The sequence below is a fragment of the Anastrepha ludens genome, chromosome 2 (genome assembly GCF_028408465.1).
Source record: "Anastrepha ludens isolate Willacy chromosome 2, idAnaLude1.1, whole genome shotgun sequence".
Lineage (NCBI taxonomy): Eukaryota > Metazoa > Arthropoda > Insecta > Diptera > Tephritidae > Anastrepha > Anastrepha ludens.
This window is the reverse complement of record NC_071498.1, coordinates 133717220-133741766: the sequence shown is the minus strand read 5'-3', so window position 1 is coordinate 133741766 and position 24547 is coordinate 133717220.

The following is a 24547-nucleotide window of genomic DNA, read 5'->3' as shown; positions in this document are numbered from 1 at the left end:
ATGCCCCGCGGCCAGTTTACAATTAGGTTTGTTCAACCTTACTATTCCTTTCGTAGCTTTCTTCCCGTGCCGCATTCGCCATTGCTTTTAATCTAAAGAGAAAATTTCTTAGACAGAGCGGCGCTTTCAAATTGCAAAATAAATACGCGAACTGCAGCTATGATGACAATTTATTTAATTTTACTTGGAGCTTGTGGCAACTCCGTATACAGTTGCACATAGTTGCAGGCCAACGTAGTCCTATAAAGGAGTACTAAACCACGTAGGATACGAGCGCATGTATTTGTGGAGGGAATTTATGTGAAGATAAATTCTTTTTTACTGGAAAAGAAATTAAAATAGCTTTTTGCATACCTAAAGGTATGTATACAGGGTGTTATGGCGAAAGTCGTTTTAGATATTAAGGGGTCTAGAGCTCGAAAATTTAGGGTATTTTCAGGAATATTTTTTAGAATAAAAAAATGAAAACCCGATATTGAAATTTTTTAAGCTTTTTTTTTTTACATACAAAAATAAAAAAAAAATTAAATTTAATTTTTTTAATATAGTAATTTCTTTCTTTTTGTAATTTTTAAAATTGGCTCTTCTACATATTTATATGAAACACAAAACCCCAAAAAATTAATAATCAGTATGACTGTGTCGCGAACTATGTAGAATAAAAAAAAATTGACAAAATGGCGCGGTTTTGAATTTGACACTCTAAAAGTCGGTTCTTTTTCAGTTTTTTAATCAAAAAAATACGAAATAATTGAAATAATAATAATATTCTAGTACGGACGATGGCCACTGAAGTTGTGAGCGACATATTAAAATTTCAGACTATTCGTTGAATAGTTTTTTTTTTGTTTTGACAACACGAGGCCGAAAAAAGTAATTTTGAGATGAATTTAAAGTTTGAGGTACAGGCGCGCGCGGACCGCTCTCCACCTTCTTAATGGGCTGTAGAAGCTATAATATTGCGAATTTCCGCATGAAAATTTCAGAGTATATTTTTAAGATACTCTTCTTCCGAAATATCGAAAAACCAAAAAATCGATTTTTTGAAAAATCTAGACCTCCGGGACCCCTTAAGTACATTCCTTCGCAGAGTGCGTATTAAAGAGCCTTTCAAAGGATGCGCCTGGGTATTGTTTTAAAATAAAATATGTTAAAATTTAAATTCGATCTACTTTCACTATTTTTATTAAGAATATGGCTTTTAACATTTATATGGTATGTGAAAAATTATATAGAACGGTTGATTTTTTAGCTATTATCTTTTTAAACAGTTGGGTTAAACAGCTGACGCAGCACGTTTCGTGTTCTGTTTCACTGTCAAACATCTTCAGTTTGGTCTATAATTTAACCGTGAAGCGTGTTACAAACGAACCACGCTTGCAAATCATTGAATTTTATTATAAAAATTCGTGTTCTGTTAAGAAAGTTTAAGATCCACTTTTTTATCGGAAAATTGCGTTCAGCGACGAAGTTCATTTTTCGATCAATGGGTACCTATATAAGCAGAATTGTCGGTTTTTGAGTGAAGATCAGCCAAAAGAACTGCAAGAGCTACCAATGTATCCAGAAAAGGTCACAGTTTGGTGCGGTTTATGAGCTGGAGGTATCATTGGACTGTATTTCTTCAAAGATGCTGCAAATCGTAACGTAACGTGAACGGTGAGCGTTACCATGAAATGATATCGAACTTTTTTTTGCCCAAAATGCAGGAGCTTGACTTGCATGACATTTGGTTTCAGCAAGACGGTGCCACATGCCACACAGCACGCCTAACAATGAACTTGTTGAGAGGCGAGCTCGGTGAACATTTTATTTCACGTTCGGGACCTGTCAATTGGCCAACCAGATCGTGCGATATAATGGCTTTAGATTATTTTTCGTGAGGCTATGTTAAAGCTCATGTCTATTCAGATAAGCCTGCCTCAATTAACGCATTGGAAGACAACATTAAAGCATTTATATGTGAGACACCGGCCGAAACATTGGAAAGAGTGTGCCAAAATTGGACTAAGCGGATGGACCATTTGAAGCGCAGTCGCGGTCAACATTTGCATGAAATAATCGTCAAACATTAAATTGTATGGACTGTACTATCGTTTTAAATAAAATTTTCATGCATTTTTCTGAATTTTCCTATAGCACTTAAAAATACCCCTTATATATAATTGGCGCGTACACTTCTGTTAGGAGTTTGGCCGAGCTCCTCCTCATATTTGTGGTGTGCGTCTTGACGTTGTTCCACAAATGGAGGGACCTACAGTTTCGAGCCGGCTCCGAACGGCAGATATTTTTATGAGGAACTTTTTCATGGCAGAAATACACTCGGAGGTTTGCCATTGCCTGCCGAGGGGCGACCGCTATTAGAAAAATGTTTTTCTTAATTTGGTGTTTTCACCGAGACTTGAACCAACTTTCTCTCTGTGAATTCGGAATAGTAATCACGCACCTACTCCTTCGGCTACGGAGGCCGCTGAAAAATGACATCACTTAAATGTCTACCATGGGCACTTCTACAGGCTGTCATAAGAGAATTAAAAATTTCAAGACTCGCCCACACATTATCGCATTGAGTGCAGCAATCTCGATCCGAATGTTGTGTTTCAGCTCTGGAATCGTTGGTGTGTTATTCGCATAGACTTTACTTTATATCGTGAAATTAATCGATCGGGAAACTAAGATCACAATAATGCAATGTTTTTCGATGTTGTGACTTTTTGGCTTCATCCTGTTCCAAATGAAGATCGTCTGTATCTATATCTTCTAGGCCATAAAAAATAAATCTTTAATCAGTTTTCTATGGCGATACAGTACAGCTCTTTTATTTTCATCTTCGAAGAAAAGTGGGCCAATTATTCCACTAGCCCAAAAGCCACACCAAACAGTGCATTTTAGGAGATGCCATGGTTGTTTTAAAATTACTCAGAGGTTTGCTTCTCCCAAAATGCAGCAAATCCATCCAGTGTGAAATGAGCTTCATCACTAAAGATGATTTCATGGGGAAAACCAACATCATGTTTAGAGAACCAGGAGGCAGCACTCGCCACAGGTAATGGTTTGGGCCGCTGTAACCGCAGATGGGCGCTCTCCAATCGCTTCATCGCGCCTGGCGTCAAAGTAAATGCGAAATATTATCGGGAAAGTATTCTGGAGGTTGCTTTGAAGCCGTGAGCAGACAAACTTTTCGGTGGCAGACCATGGCCGTTTCAAGAGGACTCGGCACCGACTCACAAAGCTCGAGTGAACTAAGAATGGTTAAAAAACAATTGATTGAATACGATTGATTATTCTCTTTGGCACGCTTTGGAAAGAAAGGTCTGAACTAAAAGATTTACCATTCTCCAGGCGCTGCAAGAAGCCATTGTCCGCGAGTGTACCAAAATACCTGCAAGTCACATTTGGGCAGCTTGCGATTCGTTTCTGGACCATCTCAAGGCAAATACAGATTCTTAATTTTGTATTATTTTCACACATTTTTTACTTTGAATTGATTGGAAAATTACTCCAAACTAAATGTATGGCCTTTTTTAATTGGTTACACTTCGATTGCCGGACCCTCTATAAGTATGTATAATGATTTGCCCGGTAACCCTGTATTTTTCGAATGTGTATTTGCAGCTATTAGTCAACGCTATGAACTGTCGTGGCGCAGGGCTGATGATGTTGGTATGTGTGTACTTATATACATATGAGGGGCAGGTTCATGGCGAGTCTCCAAGTTTAAGCCCGGCGGCCTTTCAACCATAAAAGCTTTGCCACAAAGACGTCGCTATTGCTTTTTATTTTTCAAACACAAAGTTAAACATAACAGACACAATTGCAAATTACACTGGTAATTATTTATTTAGCGAGTTAAGTACACGCATACACATGCATATATTTTGAGTGAATGCATTATAATCGACAGTGGGAAAAAATTAAAGAGTCGCAGATGAATCTAAGATAGACAATAATAGATTTTGGGTTTTAATATTATTAAACAAAGTTATACACATTTGAAGTCTTCCAAGCTATGGTATGTACTCAATATACTCGAAAGAATTATAGCCATTTTGGAGGCTATAAACGCAATAAAGAACTAAAGCAAAATTTTCGCAAAGTGCTATGATTCACTTTCGGCTATCAGCTCTATAGCAAATATAAGCAACGATTACCATTATTTGAAATATACTAATAGCAAAACACCCAGAAGTGAGTAAGATGACCAGATATTCAATAGCGTGAGGCTGCTTCTAATCTGAATAACAAACGCCTTTAGCAGCTGCTCGCTCCGAGACAGACACTGCACACTTCGGCAGGCTTTGAAACTGTAGGTATATGTCAAAGTAGTCTAATGGAGTTAGATTTTCTTCCATTTTCCATTCCATTTTCATAGTCTATATCTATTCCTTCAAGTTCATGCCACAAAAAAAATCTTCAGTCAGCTTTCTATAGCGATGTCCATTGACAGTAATAGCCCTTTCAGTTTCATTTTCGAAGAAAAACGGGCCAATTATTCCACCAGCCCAAAAGCCACACCAAACAGTACGTTTTAAGAGATGCCATGCATTTTTTGAAATTACTCGGGGGTTTGCTTCTCCCAAAATGCGGCAAATCCATCCAGTGTGAATTGAGCTGCATCACTAAAGATGATTTCAGGAGAAAATCCATTATCATATTCAAGGAACCAATACAATACAATTTCTGCATGTCTTCATTTTTGTGCTAATTTTGCAAGGTTACAAATGCACATCCATCAAAATCTGCCAATTAAATCTGTAAAACCTGCCGAATTGATGAAAATGCCGAGGTTTCGGATATCAATGTTGCAGATTCATCAGTAAAACTTTGCCATATGTTATGCTTAGCTAATCTACAAATACCACCTCCCTCCCCACTCTCCTTTCGACCTGTCGGTTTTTCCTTCACCTCTTTTCACCCTGCAATGGTATCACAAAGGATGAACTAAATTTCTTCATGCAAGTGGGTCCACTTTCAGGGCAACCATTACAATCTAACCTAACCTAGCAGTCGAACAGTAAAATTGTACATCTGTATACTTCTCAAATTTTAAAGAGGACTTAAAAATGGCACCCTCTCGGAATTATTGGCTAGTGACATCTAGGCGTTAACTCACCTGGGCTCGATCGCAATCAGGATCTTCATCGTGATTTCAAGACCACGACAGTCGCTGAAGAAATTAAAAAAGCAGATGCTTACTCCCACAGCCTTCAAAGGCTCGTGAATGTGGAAGCTGGAAAACTCCTCAACACCTCAGTCCTCCTGGGGACTCCCCCGAATTAACCCATATGATCTGGCACGATGGCGGCCAACTCAAGGAAGGGACTATGAAAATCTCTTTACAAAGTTGTCTTTATATTACCAAAATTGTGCTGCTCGTTAGTTTACAAATCTCCTGGACCTGATGGGATATTCCCTTGTCTTTTACAGCAGGGTGCACACCATATTATCACTAATTTGACCAGACTATACAAAGCACAGACTGGAGAACCAATTCTAACACTTTCAAACCTGGCTCTCAGCTATGGTTTACTGATGGGTCCAATTTGGTAAATGGTAGAACAGGGACAGGAATCAATGGGCCTAAATTCAAAAACTCGATTCCGATGGGACTCTACCCAACAATATTCCAGGCAGAAATACATGCCATTGAAAAATGTGTGAGAGAATGCCTTAACAGGAAAATGAGAGGTACTCACATCTATGTGCATACTTTCAGATAGCCAAGCGGCTCTAAAAGCCCTTCTATGAATAACTATCACCTCTAAATTGGTAAATGATTGCCTAAACCTTCTCAACACGTTAGGAAACCTCAACATAGTAACACTAGGCTGGATTCCGGGACATGAAGGACATGAGGAAAATGAAATGACTGATGACCTTGCAAAACAAAGAGCAAATATGCAATTTACTGATCCTGAGCCTTTCTCTGGACTCACAAAAGGCCACATTAATGAATTCCTTAGTAAATGGGAAGAAACAAAATTTGCTGCACACTGGCTAAACTGTGCGTCAAGCCAAACTATTCCTAAGTCCCAACAAAGGAATATCTGACAAGCTACTCTCGCTAAGCAGAGTAGATCTGCGTCTTTTAACAGGATATCTTACAGGTCACTGCAGCCTGAGGTATCATCTAAATATTATTGGTCTATCTGAGACCAATGTCTGCCGCTTTTGCGAAATGGGCATAGAAAGCTCAGAACATGTTCTTTGTGAATGTCCTGCGTTGGTCAGACAAAGACTTCATTACCTTGGTGGCATCGTAGTATCTCTTTGAATGCAATCTTTGGAACAACAAACCCAGAATTGTGCTAAAATTTTTAAAAAGCCTAAAACTCTAGGGTTACAGAAATAGGCCTCTCACAATAGAACAGCTCTGGTCGCAGTGCGAAATGGCTTTCTAATAATCATAATAATAATAATAGAATAGTTTATTTGTGAGTAGTTGCAGTGTCCATAAACATTGTTCTACATATTTATTTATATTGTAAAAACGGTTTTAATAAAAATTATTGTCAAAGACCCTTTATAAAAATGCAAGAATATCGCGCGCAAAAACTTCATCAACTGCATTTTGAGTAATGCAAAAAATGTCCTGCATTAATGAGTGAGTTTCTCAAATAAAATGCAAGATGGCATTACTTTCGGAATTTCCAACAATTCCAGTGCAATGCGCTCCCGCTCCTACATTTGCTCTTAGTAAAGTTGTTGAGTCCAGCGCACCGAACCACTTCGAATGAGTTCGTGGACTTTTAATGTCATTACTCAAAAATTTGTTGTTACTATTTGGTGAGATTTATTGTGCTTGGTCGCTTGATTGCCTTTTGTTCCTGCGCTTTACAGTTACGTGCCGAGTTATGAGTTTATGTGGTAAAAACATAGATACGCTACGCTACTACCGCCCAAACAGCCAGTCATTGCACCATGTTGCATGCATCGTGGGGAAAATGAAAGTCTCAGTTGACAGTTAATAATAATTTATTTGCGCATGGTTTTCCTTTGACACACATTGGGTGCAAAATTTGTCATGTCTGGATGTGAATGACCCTCGCCCCCTCAGCCGCCTACGCGCTCCGCATGCCATGGGCACATATTTAATTACGTCTTTTTGCGCCTCCACATCCCGGACTCAGGCATTGAGGAGAAATTAGTGCCATTGCTAACACAAAACACACTGGCACAAATACAAATCATTGCCGCCCAACGAGAGCGCACATTTCTCAGGGCATGTGGCATGCGACATAGTATATCTGGAAGTTAAGAATGCAACGCAATATCGCATTTGTGGCGCTCCGCCTGGATCCGCTAGCAATTTTTCCATTTCACATGCCCTCGTATCCGCTTCCGCATGCAAATTATTCGTCGCATGTTTTGTTCGTGTGACATAAAAGCGGCAGATTCTTGCGCTGTTTGCTTTTTTCCCAGACTTTGTCGGGGCATTCACTCACACGCACACACACATATGCACGTAAGCATATAGGATTTGTGCATTCCAAGCGTAATGCAGCCACCAACATACCCACCGGTTTTGTTCGTTTGTTCCCTTACTGCGCATTGTTCCAGCTGGGTGTGTTTGTTGCTGCTCTTGCGCTTATTTTGTTGTTTTAGCTACCGTTTTTAACAAGTAAAAATGCAAAGCAGCAGCAGCACTGACGCAACTGGCATTGTTTTGTTTATGAGTTTCATGTAATGAACGTAAACATGCAACGCTACCTAGCGGCTGCTCAGCCTGCCTCGACACACTTTGGCAGTCGCACAGGCGGCGCGGCCACAACTGGTTGCAGGCGAGAAGGAACAACTTTTCAATGCATCTACTAAATCTACAACTCATTGTTGGTGTAGCAGCGGGCCGATTGGCCTTGCATCTGCCGCTTATGGCATGTTGCATGCAATAAACGTCATGTAGCGCAGATAACCTGGTGCTGTTTTGTGCGAGGAAAAGCGCACCTGACATGCTGAAACTCTTGCTGCCCTGTGCAATGGAGCTACTGAAAAGCAGATTAATTAAGTGTAATCATGAAATCATCGTCAGATCGCGTTTATGGTGGTGCTGCCTCTAGATTGAGCATAACTCGAGCATGCCCCTAAATAGGTAAACCCACATGTGCTCGCTAAAATTTGCTACAGGCTGACATTTCTTCAGTCGAATGGTAAACCCACAGCTGGTTTGTATGACGGCCCCTGGCACACTGTGGTTGGTACTCTATGTATATATGTAGACATGTATAAGTACACACGTAGCTATCGGCGGCTCAAATACTCACTTCACTATAAAACCAAATGAAATTTCTCTTTTGCTGTTCTGAAAAATCTCAACAACTGACGTTAATGAGTCGTCGTTCCAATGTTCTTCGTGTGGCGCAGTTTGTGTGCTGCGCTCGGTGATGCTTTATAAGCTCTGCATACGCCATGCAAACGTTCATTTCGCTTGCTTACACTTCTATAATCCTGTCACGTAATTTTGTTGCAAAAAATATGTGTAATCTTTTGTTATTTCAATCAGTCCGTGTTTCTTTTGATTTTGCTTAAGTTTTGAGTTATGGTATACCAGTGCAAAAATGTTACCCCTGACACTGTCATTATAAAGTTTGACACTCGTAATGGTAACCCTGCTCAGAGCTCTTTGTCATACGAGTGCTCACATACGAGTTTTGCTGGGTTTTCAGTTTCGTGATGCTGTGTGTAACTGATAATGCAAGATTGTCAGGTGAGATACCGTAAGATTGAGAACTTCTTGGGCATTAGTTGCGTTTGCATATATTCGATATTCCTAATAGCGGTGCATAAAAGCATGTCTATAAGATCGTGATTGGATATAGGAAGCCGAATCCAGTTAATTAAGTAAATTTTTTTTTCTTTAGCACCAATTGGAGCAAAGGACGTCAAAATCCGATCATAGTCCTAAAAAGCTAGCCGATTGATTTGATTTTTTTATCCGATGCAGTAAATTTGACGATTCGTTAGCAAAAAGAGATTCAGATAAGTACAGGGTGGACCATATAGCGTTTGCTTTTTGAACCACCTATTTTTTTGAGAATGGTAACAGAAATGACATGTCAAATGTGTTCATAATTTACTTAAAGGTTTGACATTTACGAAATGGGACGCTATACGCTTTAACAAAATTGGGATATATTGAAAACCTATTTCCAAAGTGGTGAGTCTTCTTTTCCTTCCGCGGTTACAGTAAATGGCGAGCGTTACCGTGACATGCTCAACGAGTTTTTGTTTCCAAAAATTCAAGAGGATGACATGGACGACATTTGGTTTCAGCAGGACGGTGCAACTTGACACACAGCCAAAGTTATACTCGAACTTTTGGCTACCGTTTTTGAATTCCGATACCAATTGGCCGCCTCGGAGCTGTGATTTGAGCCCGTTGGACTTTTTTTTTGTGAGGAGTCGTTAAGGACAAATGCTATGCGAACCATCCAAATACGATTGATGCTTTCAAACTCGAAATCTAAGTTGCCATTCATGAAATTGAAGCCCAAACAATCGAAAATGTGCTTAAAAATTGGGTTGATCGAATGGCCTACTGTAAAGCCAGTCGTCATTTGAACGATATTATTTTTTATTCATAAATGACAACGTTCAATCTTGAAAATTAAAAAAAAGTTTGAAAAAATATTGATTATTTTTTTTTTTATAGCAGATTCAAAAGCAAATTTTACATGGCCGACCCTATATGTTGCTTTCCTATCCACCCTAGCTTGGGATGTCTATCTGCACCTCCAAGCAGGTGCGTGCATGTTTTTATACGCGGGTGCTATTTTATTTCCCATCTACACGGCATATTGACAGGGCATTCCCCGATCCGCCACTTGGGGATGCCTCCGATCGGAGAGAAACAACTCCAACGGCAGCAGTTGCCAACAAAATTTGTTCGCGCTCAAATCACTTGTCTTGTTTTTCTGAACAATTTGGCATATAGCCATAGTGCCATCGAAGTAACATAAAATGGCCAATTCTGAATGGCACACCATCATATTTTTACCGGAAGTTTTTCGAGAAAAACAAATAAAATAAAATAAAGAAAACCAATCGCAAAATAAACTCTCACCCACTCTGAGCTCTGCAAACATCAAATTGATCCGTCATCTGCAATCCTAATTTTATAGAAAATTAAGGGGTATTAAGGCTCCCTAGTGATCAGACTAATCTGGGCTCTAAGCAACCGTGGTGGTTAGCAGGTTGCGAATAGCCGGACGGCTATGTAGTAGCAGGTTAGTCGCGAAAAAGTCTTGACAAATAAGTAACACCCATTAATGAGTGGCAGAGACGGAGGGCGCGGTATAAAAGCTAGCTGTTCCGATGAGGTTTCTGTGTCAAAGCCGAGTCAACACCGCCTTTTACAAATAAGTGTCCCCTTCACCATCTAAGGGCATGGTGAACATAAAAAAATCCAGTCTTATAGTGGGCTGCTACCTGGTCAGCGACTGTTCCCCATGCTGGGAACAGCTGGTTATAGTATGACAGTGCGGCCTGCGGGCCATCAGGATTGATTCCAGTAATGTCCTGATTATGGTATACTAGATCGGAAGCAGATTGTGATCGGGCAGGGGTAGTAAACCTCTGTACGAACTGAATTGACTTATAGAAGCGTTTATTGCCTCTCCGCCCTATTAAAACCTGGCAGGTCTCATAAAGCGCTCGGTTCGCGAATGTCGCCTTAACAACCGCGCTGTTAGTTCTGCCTTCTCCAAACTGGATAAAGAGGCAAAGCGAATGGGTTTGGTGGTGAACGAGGACAAAACGAAGTACCTCCTGTCTTCAAACAAACAGTCGGCGCACTCGCGTATCGGCACTCACGTCACTGTAGACAGTTATAATTTCGAGGTTGTAAAAGACTTCGTTTATTTAGGAACCAGCATTAACACCGATAACAATGTCAGCCTTGAAATCCAACGTAGAATCTCTCTTGCCAACAAGTGCTACTTTGGACTAAGTAGGCAACTGAGCAGTAAAGTCCTCTCTCGACGAACAAAACTAACACTCTACAAGACTCTCATCATGCCCGTCCTAACGTATGGCGCAGAAGCGTGGACAATGACAACATCCGATGAAGCGACGCTTGGAGTGTTCGAGAGAAAGATTCTGCGTAAGATTTTTCGACCTTTGCACGTTGGCAACGGCGAATATCGCAGGCGATGGAACGATGAGCTGTATGAGCTTTACGGCGACATAGACATAGCGCAGCGAATAAAGATCCAGCGGCTTCGTTGGCTGGGTCATGTCGTCCGAATGGATACCAACGCTCCGGCTTTGAAAGTATTCGATGCGGTACCAGCTGGTGGTAGCAGAGGAACAGGAAGGCCTCCTCTGCGTTGGAAAGATCAGGTGGAGAAGGACTTGGCTTCATGTGGTGTGTCCAACTGGCGCCGGTTAGCACGAGAAAGAAACGACTAGCGCGCTTTGTTAAGCTCGGCCAAAATCGCGTAAGCGGTTATCGCGCCAATTAAGAAGAAGAAGATACAGTGTCGAATACACCAGCTAAGCGGAGATGCAAGATATTTCGTTCTGGTGAGTGAAGCATTGAAAATATTGAAAGCATCATAGAAATCGTGAGGTCAAACCGGCATGTCGGCATTTATTCTATTCCCGTAGAATAAAAAATGGGCAAAGACATGTTTGGAATCATTTGCATAAATATTAAATAGTTATAATTATCTTAATTTTATCGTCCTAATAAAACGTTAAGATGACCTTGAAAATTTTCTTCCATGTAAAGCATTCAGAAGTTCTTTATATACATAAATGAAAGCGAAGAAATTGCCAAAAATCAATCCGATCTTTGTGCGACTTCAAACTGACTCTTTATTTGTACTGTAGTAGTTTTCTAAAGATTCTAAAGTTGAACAATTTGATGGACATTTTTATAAATTTGTTAATTTTTTCAGGGTTTTCTATAAAATTTGGAACCTTGTTTTAGACAAGTGTTGTGTCAAAATATTCTCCATGAAGATCTATACACTTTTGCATGCGTTTGAACCAATTGTCAAAGCACTTTTGCCACTCTGAATGAGGTACCTCCAAAACATGCATTCTGAATGCCGCAACCGCTTCTTCAGGTGTCGAAAAACGTTGACCTCTCAGTTTGTTTTTTACGTACGGGAATAAAAAGAAGTCATTCGGTGCCAAGTCAGGACTATACGGCGGATGACCCATTAATTCGATGTTTTGGGTGCTCAAAAATGCAGTTGTTTGAGCCGATGTGTGAGAGCTCGCATTGTCCTGGTGAAGAGTGATCCGTCTTTGGCGATTGGTTTTCCTAATTTCTTGGAAGACAACTGGCAAACAAATGGTTGTGTACCACTCAGAATTTACTGTTCTGCGTTGTTCTAGTGGTACGGTTGCGACATGTCCAGTTTTTCCGAAAAGCAGGCGACCATTTGCTTGGAAGTGCTTCGTGCGCGAACAACTTTTGTTGGATTTGGCTCATCTTGAAACACCCATACAGACGACTGCTGTTTACTTTCGAGCTCATACGCGTAAATCCATGATTCATCACCTGTCACGCTGTCATAGACGTGTTTCGAAGACCCGCGATCGTATTTTTTGAGCATTTCCTTTGACCAATCGACACAAGCCTTTTTTTGAGCGATTGACAAATTGTGTGGGATCCAACGCGAACAAATTTTTTTGACAGTCAAATGTTTATGCAATATTGAATGTATGCTGGTCCCACTAATGCCTAAGATTGTCTCATTCTCACGATAGGTCACATGACGATCTTGCAATATAAGTTCGCGCACAGCATCAATGGTTTTCGGAACAACAACACTGATTTTGGACGACCTTCACGAAATTCGTCGTGGAGTGAACTACGACTACGATTGAATTCACCATACCATCTATAAACACTGGTCATTGATGGAGCTTCATCGCCAAAAAATAAATTAAGTTCATCCATGCAATGTTGCTGAGTTAATCCACGTCGAAAGTTGTAAAAAATAATCGCACGGAAATGTTCACGATTTAATTCCATTTTTGGACCGAGATGAATCTTTTAAGTTACTGTAAACAACACTAATAGCGCTGGTATTTCAAAACGTTCTGAGTAAATGTGAAAGTTTGCAATACAGCTGCCAGTTGCCAGATTGCAACACCAGGGTTGCCAAATCCCCACATATAAAAGGCTCCCCTCGTAAAAATATCGAGGAAGACTCGCCGCTAGCGAGTATAGCTATACCTCATAACGTTGGTACAACTCACTATTTTCAATGCTGCAAAATCTCATTTTTGATATTAGACAAGTTCCATTAGACCACGTTCATACAGAGCATAGTTTTTTTCCAGTTCTGTTTTGGTATTGCCCGTCGTGTTTACAAGTTTGCACTTGTGAGTTTTTGATTTATAATCAACAAGTTTTCTGTATTCAGAAGAACGAAAACACATCACAAGTAACGAGTTGAAGCAACAAATGTTTACCTGTATGAACGCGGTATTATTAATTCTCATTAAAAACTTCCAAAGCAATGTGAATTTTAGCAGCTTTTTCCAGTGCTCTCAACCCATGTTCATTTATTCTAGTTGCTTCATATATTCGCTACTTATTAACGCTTGACGAAGCGAAGGCGCCAAATATATATAAAAAGACTTAATTAATTGCGTTGTCATATCATCTGCCACAGTGGTGGCTTTTGTTAACCCTTTCGACCCCAACTTTTTTTCTGTGAAACGAAATATTTTTTTTAATTTTAATGCTTTTGTAATTGTTTAAGAGGCAATTGCCCAAAATTTTGAGTCGTCACACCCCACGGTTTGAGCGCTGCTTGTGAGCAACTTTGGGCAATGGTGGTATACAAAATAAACAATTTTTTTCTTTCGAACAACTTTTAATGATTTTTATTTATTTTAAAAAATCAGATATGATAAAACAAAAAACAGTTTTTATTGTTATTATAGCAAAGGTGGACTTTGCATTTAAGGCATTTGGACTTTGTGGTTCCTGTCTTGCACAATCTGCAACGTACTTTTTCACTAAAGACTACCCAACGTTCCATTTTATCGTAACGCTGTGAGACTGAAGGATTCGGTTGGAACCTGCACTTTTTCGGCTGATGGGAAGACACGCTGCTTGATGGGGAGCCCAGCGATATTACCAAGCTAGCTCTTTCAACATTCGATGGTCAGCCTTTCTTTTTCCGAGCGAAGTAATGGCAGAAAGCAGCTCAGCAGCAGTTTCTAGTTGAAATTTTATTAGAGGAATATTCTTTTGCCTCGGATTTATCAAGCTTAAGTGCTTTCTATACAATAGCCATGCGTTTGAAATGGATGTTCCGAGGCACCAATAGAAGATTCTTATGTAGCACTTCTTTGAACGGTGGTTGACTTTGTAGAGCTCCATGAACATGTCAGCCAAATCCACTCCTCCCATACTCTTATTGTAAGAAGCAACAATCGCATTTCTTGCAACATCTATGTATATAAGCTTTTTCCTTTGGATTCCAATGTTTGCATATACCAACAGGTTCAATGCTTTCACACGAATATATAAGTTTAACTGGCTTATTGTCAAACCACTTGACGGATGCAATATTATTGTTGATTTCACATTTCATATCGAAAGATGCTCTTTCGCGCTTTTTTAACTCAGCATCTGAAAGTAGCTGGCAATTGCTTATGCGGTTTTTACGTACAGTTCCTGTTGCAAATTTGCTCAACGAGATCAGAAGGCTAACTGGCGTAAACCAATTATCGAAATAAAGCTTAAAATGTTTGTCCGTAGGAAGATCTTTTGCCAAATATAAAAATATAACCGAGCATAAGCCCAATCCATAAGCAGGACAGGTACCTTCACCAACATACAACGTAAAGTTGTACACTAATCCAGAGGTTCCAGCACGCGTAAGCATTTTCAGACCCCATTTATGAGGCTTAGCAGGGTTGTATTGTTTAAATGACGATCGACCTATAACAAAAATTTAAACTAAGATGTTCATTATGGCATTTATGAATGTATACCTTTGAACGCAATTATTTGTTTTTCAATACTTTGATGTTCTTCCTGGGGTAGCTTTCCAAAATTTTCTTTGAGACAGCCCACATAGTAATGGACGCATTTTGTACAACTTGTCATAGTTCAAATCGCCTGTTTTGGATGGTTTAGTGTTGTCGTTGAAATGTATAGTAAACATTGTTTTATTTTTTCCAAACTTTCCTATCTAAATTAAGCCATTGTTGGAATACTGTTTTTCTCATATATTTTATTTTTGATAGCTCATATAAACAGATTAAAAAATAACTACTATTTTTATTCTATCTTTGCAGGTACGTGTGGATGTGCTCCTCCCAACACATTTATATCTAATTATAACGCACGGAAACCAGAAAACAAAACCAATGATTTATATTCGAATTTCATAAGGTGACATTTATTTTGCTAAGCCAATATATTTTTTCACATTGTTAAGACTGTATTGTGACAGAAAACTGAACGCTGTAGCCTAATGAGTTGGTGCCTGACTATCATTCGGTAGGGCCCGGGCTCAAAACTCCGGACACTAAATGATACAGAAGGTTTCTTCTAAAATGGTCGGTTCTCAGCAGGCAATGACAGATCTCTGAGTGAATTTCTGCCATGGAGTCAGCTATGGAACTGTTTTTTTTTTTTTTTTTTTTTTTTTTTTTTGTTTTTTGTGTTTTTGGGGGAGCGGGCTATTGCCAATTCTTGAAAATTTGCGCTGTGTTGTTCAGCGCGACGCAGTTTGGATATTACTATTTTTGCCATATTACATACAGCGGACCAATGTTCTTCGGACTCCAACATAAAATCCCATAGGTTATCAGCCGAAATTGGCTTCCCCACCCTAGTGCCTTAATTCCTCCCTTTCGAACACAAATCGCGGACAGACAAACAAAACATGTTCAGCGTCTTCTACAGCTGGTGAGAACAGTACAGGTCGTATTCGTGCTTAAACCTTTATAGATAGGATTTAAAACACACATGTCCCGTTAGTATTTGGGTCAGATAATAGTCTAACTGTCCATGCTTACGGTTAATCCATTTGGCCATTAAGGGAATCACACGGTACGTCCAGCGACCGTTCAGGGACGAGCTCCACTTTCCCTGCCTTGAACGCAAGCTACGCTCTCTTGCTTCCTTGCGTATTGTCTGCCGTTCTGAAGTAGCCTTGTTTTGGTAAACTTTAGCGTACTCTTTTGCCATTAAATTTATTGGGAGTAGTCCTGCAATAACCATAATGGTGTCTTCTGATACCGTTGGAAACGCGCAGCACATTCTGAGGGCACTCAGTCGATACATTGATTTCATACAATTCACATATGAGCTGCAATTAGTTGCTTCCGCCCATGCTGGAGCTGCATACAGCAAAATCGATGAGACCACGGTATTAAGTAGCCTCCTGCGGTTTTGCTTAGGGCCACTAGTGTTTATCATTAAGCGCGTCACTGCCTCTGCCGCTTTGCTGCTCGCATATGATAGGTGATCTCTGAAGTTCAACTTATGGTCGATTATTACGCCCTCTGTTTATAGATCCCTCTATTTGTGGAAAACCCTTAATAGGTACAACACAAATAAAAGGAAGAGCTCGACTAAACACCCAGCAAAGAGTGAGAGCGCCAACTATTACTATTATTATTTTGGAAAATCATTTCTATGAATAACTATTTTGTCGCTATCTTAACAGGATTATAAAATTGTGTTCAGGATACTCAGAAATCCTGAATACTCCGAAATCCTGAAAATATATTGTATTTCCATCCTGAAAAGTGTAATCACTTTTTCTCTGAGACATCAAACCTAAATTCCTTTTTTTGACTTAATTGTTAAAGTTTGTTAAAATTAGCTAGTTTTCAAGGCAAGGATTTAGAATCAAGTTTTCTTGCCAAAATGAAGTAAAACTTATGAGCATAACAACAAAAATACTTTTATTCAATTGAATTGAAATTGTAATGAATAGTAAGGGAAATAATTAGTTAAGGTATTAGGTAGGTATGAAAGTGAAAATTCAATTTGTGCTTTTTATGGACCCAATTTAGTAACAAGAATCATAGATTCCAAAATAGCGACATTCGTGAGCGTATTTTTAGCTATGATGTAACAGCTGAATAAACAAGAAAGCGAACTGCGCTGTAGGGAAAATTCGCTTGGCGGTTTTACGCATATTTTGTTTTTGTAAATTCAACGACAGCACTTGAGTGCTAAGTAACAACGCATCGCGATGGCCAGCTTGGCAATTTGCTATGTAGATAGTTGGTAAAATACCAATCAACTGTTTGACGATTAGCATTTGATGGTCCGGCGGGAAATTTTAGTTTAATATATCAAAATGATAAAGCAAAACGTAAGTAAAAGCTTAGTTTTAATAGCTTTTCTGAAGTTTTTTGGCCATAAATGCAAAAATATCTACAAACTGATGTGTAGCGCTTCTTTGGCAAATAAATGAAACTCATTTTCACGTTCAGTTCCTCCAAATCATTTAAAAAATTAACATTTTAAAAGAAGTTTTTTTTGTGTAAACTACACAGTACGGCACTCGAAGTGTAACCAATTAAAAAGGCCATAAATTTAGTTTGGAACATAACTTTTATTCAATTCAAAGTAAAAAATGTGTGAAAATAATACTAAATTAAGATTTTGCTCGATATGACCACCTTTTTCCTGGACTCTGGCCTTGAGACGGACCAGAAACGAATTGCAAGCTGCCTGAATGTGACTTGCAAGTATTTTGGCCCACTCCGTACCAATGCCTCTTTTCAGCACTTCGAGAGTGATGCATCCTTTAGTTCGAACTTTGCTCTCCAAAATGGCCCAAAGAGAATAAATATAAAATTGCATTCGCGTCTGGTAAATTAGAGAGCAGTGGACCTTAAGAAGTTCGGAACATTGGTTTTTAGCTATTCTTGGTTCACTCGAGCTTTGTGAGTCGATGCCGAGTCCTGTGGAAACGTCCATGCCACCGAAATGTTTGACTGGCCACGGCTTCAAAGCAACCTCCAGAATACTTTTCAGGCTCAATGAAAACGATTTGAGAGCGCCCATCTGCGGTTACAGCGGCTCAAACCGCCTGCTACCTCCCGGTGGCTAATCGATGACTCAAATTCTCATATGAATCGTTGGTTAAATAAACCCGTTTTAGGAGTTTTAGGAGTTTACGAACTCCTTCTCCTGAGTATCTTCCTCTCAAAGACTCAGAGAGATTCTGCATCGGGTATTGTCACTATCCATATGCCGGCTCGACGAGAGAGGGGGGATCGGGGACTTTTTACCCCGGGCCCAGAGTTCTCAGAGGGGTCCGGACTCTGGAGTAATTCGAATTATATGAATTAAACATAATTGGAAAGGGCCCGCATTTGCAATTTTCCCCCGGGGTCCGGATATGCTCTCTACGGCCCTGTCCATATGTAGCAATAGGTCTCTGGAAACGACTGCTTGTATTGGTATCACTGGAGCATGCAAAACTGGCCCCAGTGCTGCCCTTAATGTTGTTATGCACTTACTTCTCATCGACGTTCATGTTATTTTCATCGCTGCTTAAAGTGTAATCACGTTAAAGGAGGTTGGCTTCTCTAGGTAATCTCTCAAGGGTAGCATTTTTGAGCAGCTAACACCATATTTCTCTGAATTTCGTACAGAGAAGTACTGGACTGCCAGGGTCGAATTGAAATGAGAGAAAAATATGTACCGAGGCTGTTACCTCTGTCTTCACTGACGTAGCAGGGGTGTTCTCTAAACCCGGCCAATTTATTTATTGCCTTATAACTGCCGAATGCTGCTAATGCTTTGCAGGCAGACGTCTTTGCGATCCAGCAGGTATGCAGAAAGCTTAGGGAACGCGGGAGTGAGGGAGATGTCAATATTTTTTTCGATATTCAAGCTGCGATCAAAGCTCTGACGACATAATGGTGCAGATCCAAATTGGGCAACTTCTTCAAATCTCTTGGGTGTGAAGGTAACATTTCTCTGATCTGGGTTCCAGGACGTAGGAACATCGAAGTAAATGAAATTGCTAATGAGCTTGCCAGGAAGGTGTCGACTGAATTGGTCTAAGAGGTCTCCCACCCGATCAACGGCAATCACTAAGTTTAAGGGAAATTGCACAACTTATTTCTCAAAAAAGCACAGATAAAATGGATCTTCATTTCTTCATGTGATGTTTCAAAAATCCTATGTCCCCAATTCAATAAGTGGAGTTCTTGGATAGTTCTGGGGACTCCTCGCCATTCAATTTCCAAACTCGTAGCTGTGCTTACTGGTCATTAGACGATCGACACACGGGCAGAAAAGTTAGTCTCACAATTAAATCCCCAGCGCTGAAGCTGTGGGCACTTTTCACATAAGTAGACTCTTGAGCACTTGCTCTGTAAATTTCCGGGTTTAGCAGTTTGCTCCTTTCTTCGACAGCCTGGGGCAGCACGCCAATCTAAATCCCATTAGCCTTCTACACTACATCAATAGATCTGATTGGCTGTAGATATCTACCCGTTGAGGATCTCATAATGCGCTTTAGCGCTCCTTGGGAGTGACAGTCTGCTAATTCAACTATTTCGCCCGCCTACCTACCTCATGTCGTCGCCCTTTGAGTTGCTGAGCAGGTTTTAGATTCTTTTCTAATAATGCTTAAGGCCCTGTGCACATCATTTATAGTTGAATGACTTTTTCGAAATCCAAATTGAATTAGAATTAAATTTGAAATTTCGTTGTTCAATAATTGGCATAGTTTTTGAAATACAAATTTTTTCTAGTATCAGGTCAGTCCATAAGTTCGTGCGTTTTTTAAAGGTGGTTTTAAAATTAATAAAAAAGATGTTTAAAGTATTTATTAATCAATAATTCATTATTTACAATGTATTCCCAACGTTTAGGCAAATTTTTAATTCGCTGCTCAAAAAATTGTTTGGCCCTTGGAATCAAAATACGCTTCGATATCCCTTTTTATAGCTTCTTTTGAGGAGTAATTTTTGTTACTCATATGAGATTGAAGTTCACGGAAAAGGTGATAAGCACAAGGTGCAATATCCGAAGAGTATGGTGGATGCGGCATTAGCTCCCATCCCAGCTCGTTCAGCTTGCCTAATGTTTGCCTTGCGGTATAAGGTCTTGCGTTGACGTGGTGAAACAAAACTTTTCGTCTATTCACTAAAGACGATCGATTTTTTTTAAGTGCCTCATTCAGGTTTGATAGCTGATGGGAAAAATAATCAGCAGTTATCGTCTGGTTTGGTTCCAGAAGCTTATAATAAACAATACCGGCCATATCCCACCAAATAGACAGGAGAATCTTCTTGGGGTGAAGGCCATCTCTAGGGGACGGTTCTGGTGTTTCATCTTTATCTAACTATTGGCGTTTGCGAACAGGATTATTGTAAAGGACCCATTTTTCATCACCAGTAACGATACGGTTCGAAAAACTTTCATTTTCAAGCCGTTGCAGCAGCTGAGAACACACATTCACTCTCTGCTGAAGGTTGACGACGGAAGGTCTATGCGGAACCCATTTTCCCAAAAAGTAAAAATCGTACAAAAGTGAAATTATGGATAAGATACGCACGAACTTGATACTTTGGACAGCATCGGAAGTATAGATATGGGTCTATGGTATTATATGTGGCATTTGGGCGTTTAACCGGTTGCGTCACCATTACAACTTCTGCTATCTGCCAGTAAATATCGACATATTGCAGCTTTGAAAATGAATTTGTAATATTATTGTAGTTAATTTATTTTATATTGCAGTAAGGTAGCTTTTCTAATATTTGTATTAGTTTGTTTCATTCCGAAAGTCAACCGCCAGTCCCAATTAAAGTTTATTAAAATGTGCGTAGCTACGTAAAGTTTAGTCCAGCCCAAATTTAGCCTTCCGTATTTATTTTTCTATTACACCCATTTCTATTCAAATTATTTCCGTTCAAATAAAACTCAGCCGCCATTTAGTGTACATTGAAGAATTGATTTATTTTTAATTAATATTGACGTGTGCAAAATTAATAAATAACGGTCGAAATTAATTATGCATCGCCAGTATGATGGTACATAAATCATACACGAATATATTTACATGCATGTACATATGTATGTACGTATACATATGTATACATACACACTTTTTTCAAAACGAACTCTCTTATTCAACTGTACGAGTACATCCGTGGAAATTTCGATTTGGACGGCTTCCATACGAAAATTTTTGAATAATTCCGGCATGAAACGCACGCAACTAATCTCACATGTAGATGTGTACATATGTATGTGTGGATAGACACACTTTTCCAGAGGTGTTTACGTTTCATGCATGCGTGCATAAGCACACTTTCATAAGCATATGCGCCCGTGTGCATGCACAAACTCTATAAATGGCGAGTGCGTGCATTTTACGTAATATGAAATATGTGCATGCATGTATGTATGCATGCGTATATGCACTTGTATATACGTTTATGAGCATCGCATTTTTTTTAATTTTTTATTTGTGTGGTTCTATTTTGCTTGCGGGCACACACACGCACACCCATGGCACCTGAAGTGCCAGTGAAACCATCGCAAAATAAAGCAACTAAGAACAGAAAGGCAAACAATAGTTTTGCACATTTGAAACGAGCTGGCCTAGGATGCGAGTGCTCTTGCATGTGGCGCGAATGGTGGGTGAGGCTTCTGAGGCTTCTGAGGCTGCAATTTGGCAATTTTTTCTAATTGGTTTATCATTGTTGCCCGAATGCAGGCCGGTATTGCGGATGAAGAGGTTGAGATAACGTTGTGTGGAACTTTAAAGTGTATTGCAATGGCTGTAAGTATATGTGAAGTTGAAGCTTTAATTAAAAAAGCAGCAAAATTTGATTCTCTTCTAGATAAACTTCTTAATTTCAGAGCCTAGAAACATATCAAGGAAATTTTTAAAATTGGTAATAATTGTATAGATATTTGACCTCTTTCTAGTACTTTTCTGCACTAATTCCAGCTGTCATTTAATGACATACTAGGGGTTCTTTCGGTCTTGACAAATAGCCCAACTCCTGGAGAAAATGGGTTCTCTCTAATACTGGGTTGCCCATATTCGACTGACCCGACGGATTTCGATGACTCTGTGGGCTCATTCCAATCGACGAGGCTTGTCCGCAGGCAACAATTTTTGCATCAATTGAATCTTATACGGGAATAAATGCAAATCAATGCGGATAATTCGTTGTAAAGTGGCCCGAGCAATGCCCAACTGCTGAGAACGGCGATTTTGAGATGTCCTTGGCGACGTCTCAACACTGACCCGTACAAGAGCAATATTCTCATCCGAACGCCTTGGTCGGTTTTGATTAGGCCTTTGGATTAGAAGGAGCATCTCCAGTCGAAAACCTTTCGTACAAATGGTGTTTAATGGTGTTCTTGGAAGGCGCACTTTTCACATTATTTAATTTTTTATACACACGTTGAGTTTTCACAATTGACTTCTTTTGTTGAATGTAAATTTCAACAATTTGGCATGTACGGTTCCATGGTAAAAATCTGCTTGGACCGACGCTTTCAACGCGGTATGTCATTAAGCGATTTGATGTCTCTGTCAAAAGTTACAGGGTTGCCAGCTGGGTCCGTCGAATATGGTCAACCCGGATTATTAAATAAAAAACTTTGCTACATCTTGAATAAATTGCTGGCTTCTTGTGAATTTTTGCATACAGTACAGGTCAGAAGAAAAGAACCAGTTTTTTTTTGTAACTTGAAGATATATTTCGTTCTGCTTTTTGCTGCATAATAGTCCCACTCAAGGGCTACGACGCCAGTGCTACCTCAGGTTAGTGTCGTTCAAAACTTTCCCGTAAACGCAACCAAACAAAAATGAGTGAGAAGTACGCGAAGCGTTTTGAGGCGGCATTTTTATGCACGCATTCGAAAGGGCCGAAAGTGATTAAAAATTAAAAAGGTTTGGTGTTTCTTAATCATTATAACTGTAGTTATCCCTCATGCTAGACTAAAAACAAAAACAAGCAAATTTGACAAAATGGCGCGGTTTTGAATTTGGCACTCCAAAAATCTGGTTTGTTTCAGTTCTTTTATCAAACAAATACGAAATAATTGAAATAATAATATGATTATAGTACGGACGATAGCCATTGAGCTTATTTCAGACGATTCGGTTGAATAGTTTTTTTTTCCTTACAACACCAGGCCGGAAAAAGTAGTTTTGAGATAATTGAGCTTAAAGTTTTCAGAGTGGATATTTTCCTTTGATGCCGCCGCGTGACGAATCTAACTCTACTTGCTAAACAAACTGTAGAATCGAAAATACTGGGAACATCCTTTCGAAAATTTGACCGTATATACTTAAAAGCCTATGCTTACGAAATATAGAAAAACAAAACATCGATGTTTTGAAAATTCCAAACCACCGGACCTGTTAAAAGAACAGCCGGCAGTAAATCGCATTTAAAGAAAGCAACATAATTGGTTGAAAGAGTCTTCAAAAAGGTGCCATGAAAAAAAATATAAAATTTAAAAATACACCTTTAAAAAAATATAAATAGAACAACAGTGGAAACATCACCAGTTGAACGAAAGATCGGCAGCCAGCTGGAGTTGGACTTCAATACTGCTGTGAATATTTTCATGAATAGTTTCAACAATTTTTCCTATACAAAAGTAAAACAAAACTTTTGTTCAAGTTTTAGAGCCATCATAATATATTTTGTTAGAATTTTAAATTAGTCAATGGCGAAGAAAAAAATGTTTAAGTTTCCGGACGCTCGAGTTTTCTTGCGTTCGAGTTTTCGCGAGTGCACCATTTTTCAAAATTTCATTTACGTTTACCAAATGTGGGTAATTTTTCTTCATTTCCAACATAGTTATGACGTTTCGTTCTTTATTCAAAATTACCGCTATGTGTTAGGTGGGCACGATCGTTGGTCGTTTTCATCCATTTTCAATACCAACCTATTTTGGGCAAGAGTAATCTGCGTAACCGATTTCATTGAAATATAAAAGTTTTTGCTTGAGCTATCGCGCACACCGACACCTAAGCGGGCATGGCTAAATCGACTACTCTCTTCATTCCATGTATTTTGGTATATTGGGTTGGGGAAGAAGAAATGTATTTGTGATCGAAATTTGACGCTTTATCTAACGCACTTAGAATTATCCGATTCAAGTCAAATAAGAAGGCAACGTCATTATCTCCCCTTTATAAAACCCCCCTCCTTATTTGCAAAAAACTCAGACAACCAGTTTTCGCAAGCCTCTTTTGAGGCCAACTTGGCATCACCAAGGGCGTTTTGCATGGACCGGAAAAGATGATAGGTACTTGGTGCCAGGTCCGGACAATATGGTGGGTGCGATAGGACATCCCATCCGAGCTCCTGTAGCTTCTGGCGGGTCATCAATGATGTGTGAGGACGAGCGTTGTCCTGGTGGAACACAACACCGTTCCTATTGACCAATTCTGGTCGCTTCTGGTCAATCGCCTGCTTCAAACGGTCAAGTTGCTCACAGTAGAGGACCGAATTAAGGGCCATAGTTGAGCAGCTCATAGTTGATAATTCCCGTCCAATCCCACCAAACACACAGCAAAACCTTCCTGGCGGTCAATCCGGGCTTGGCGATTGT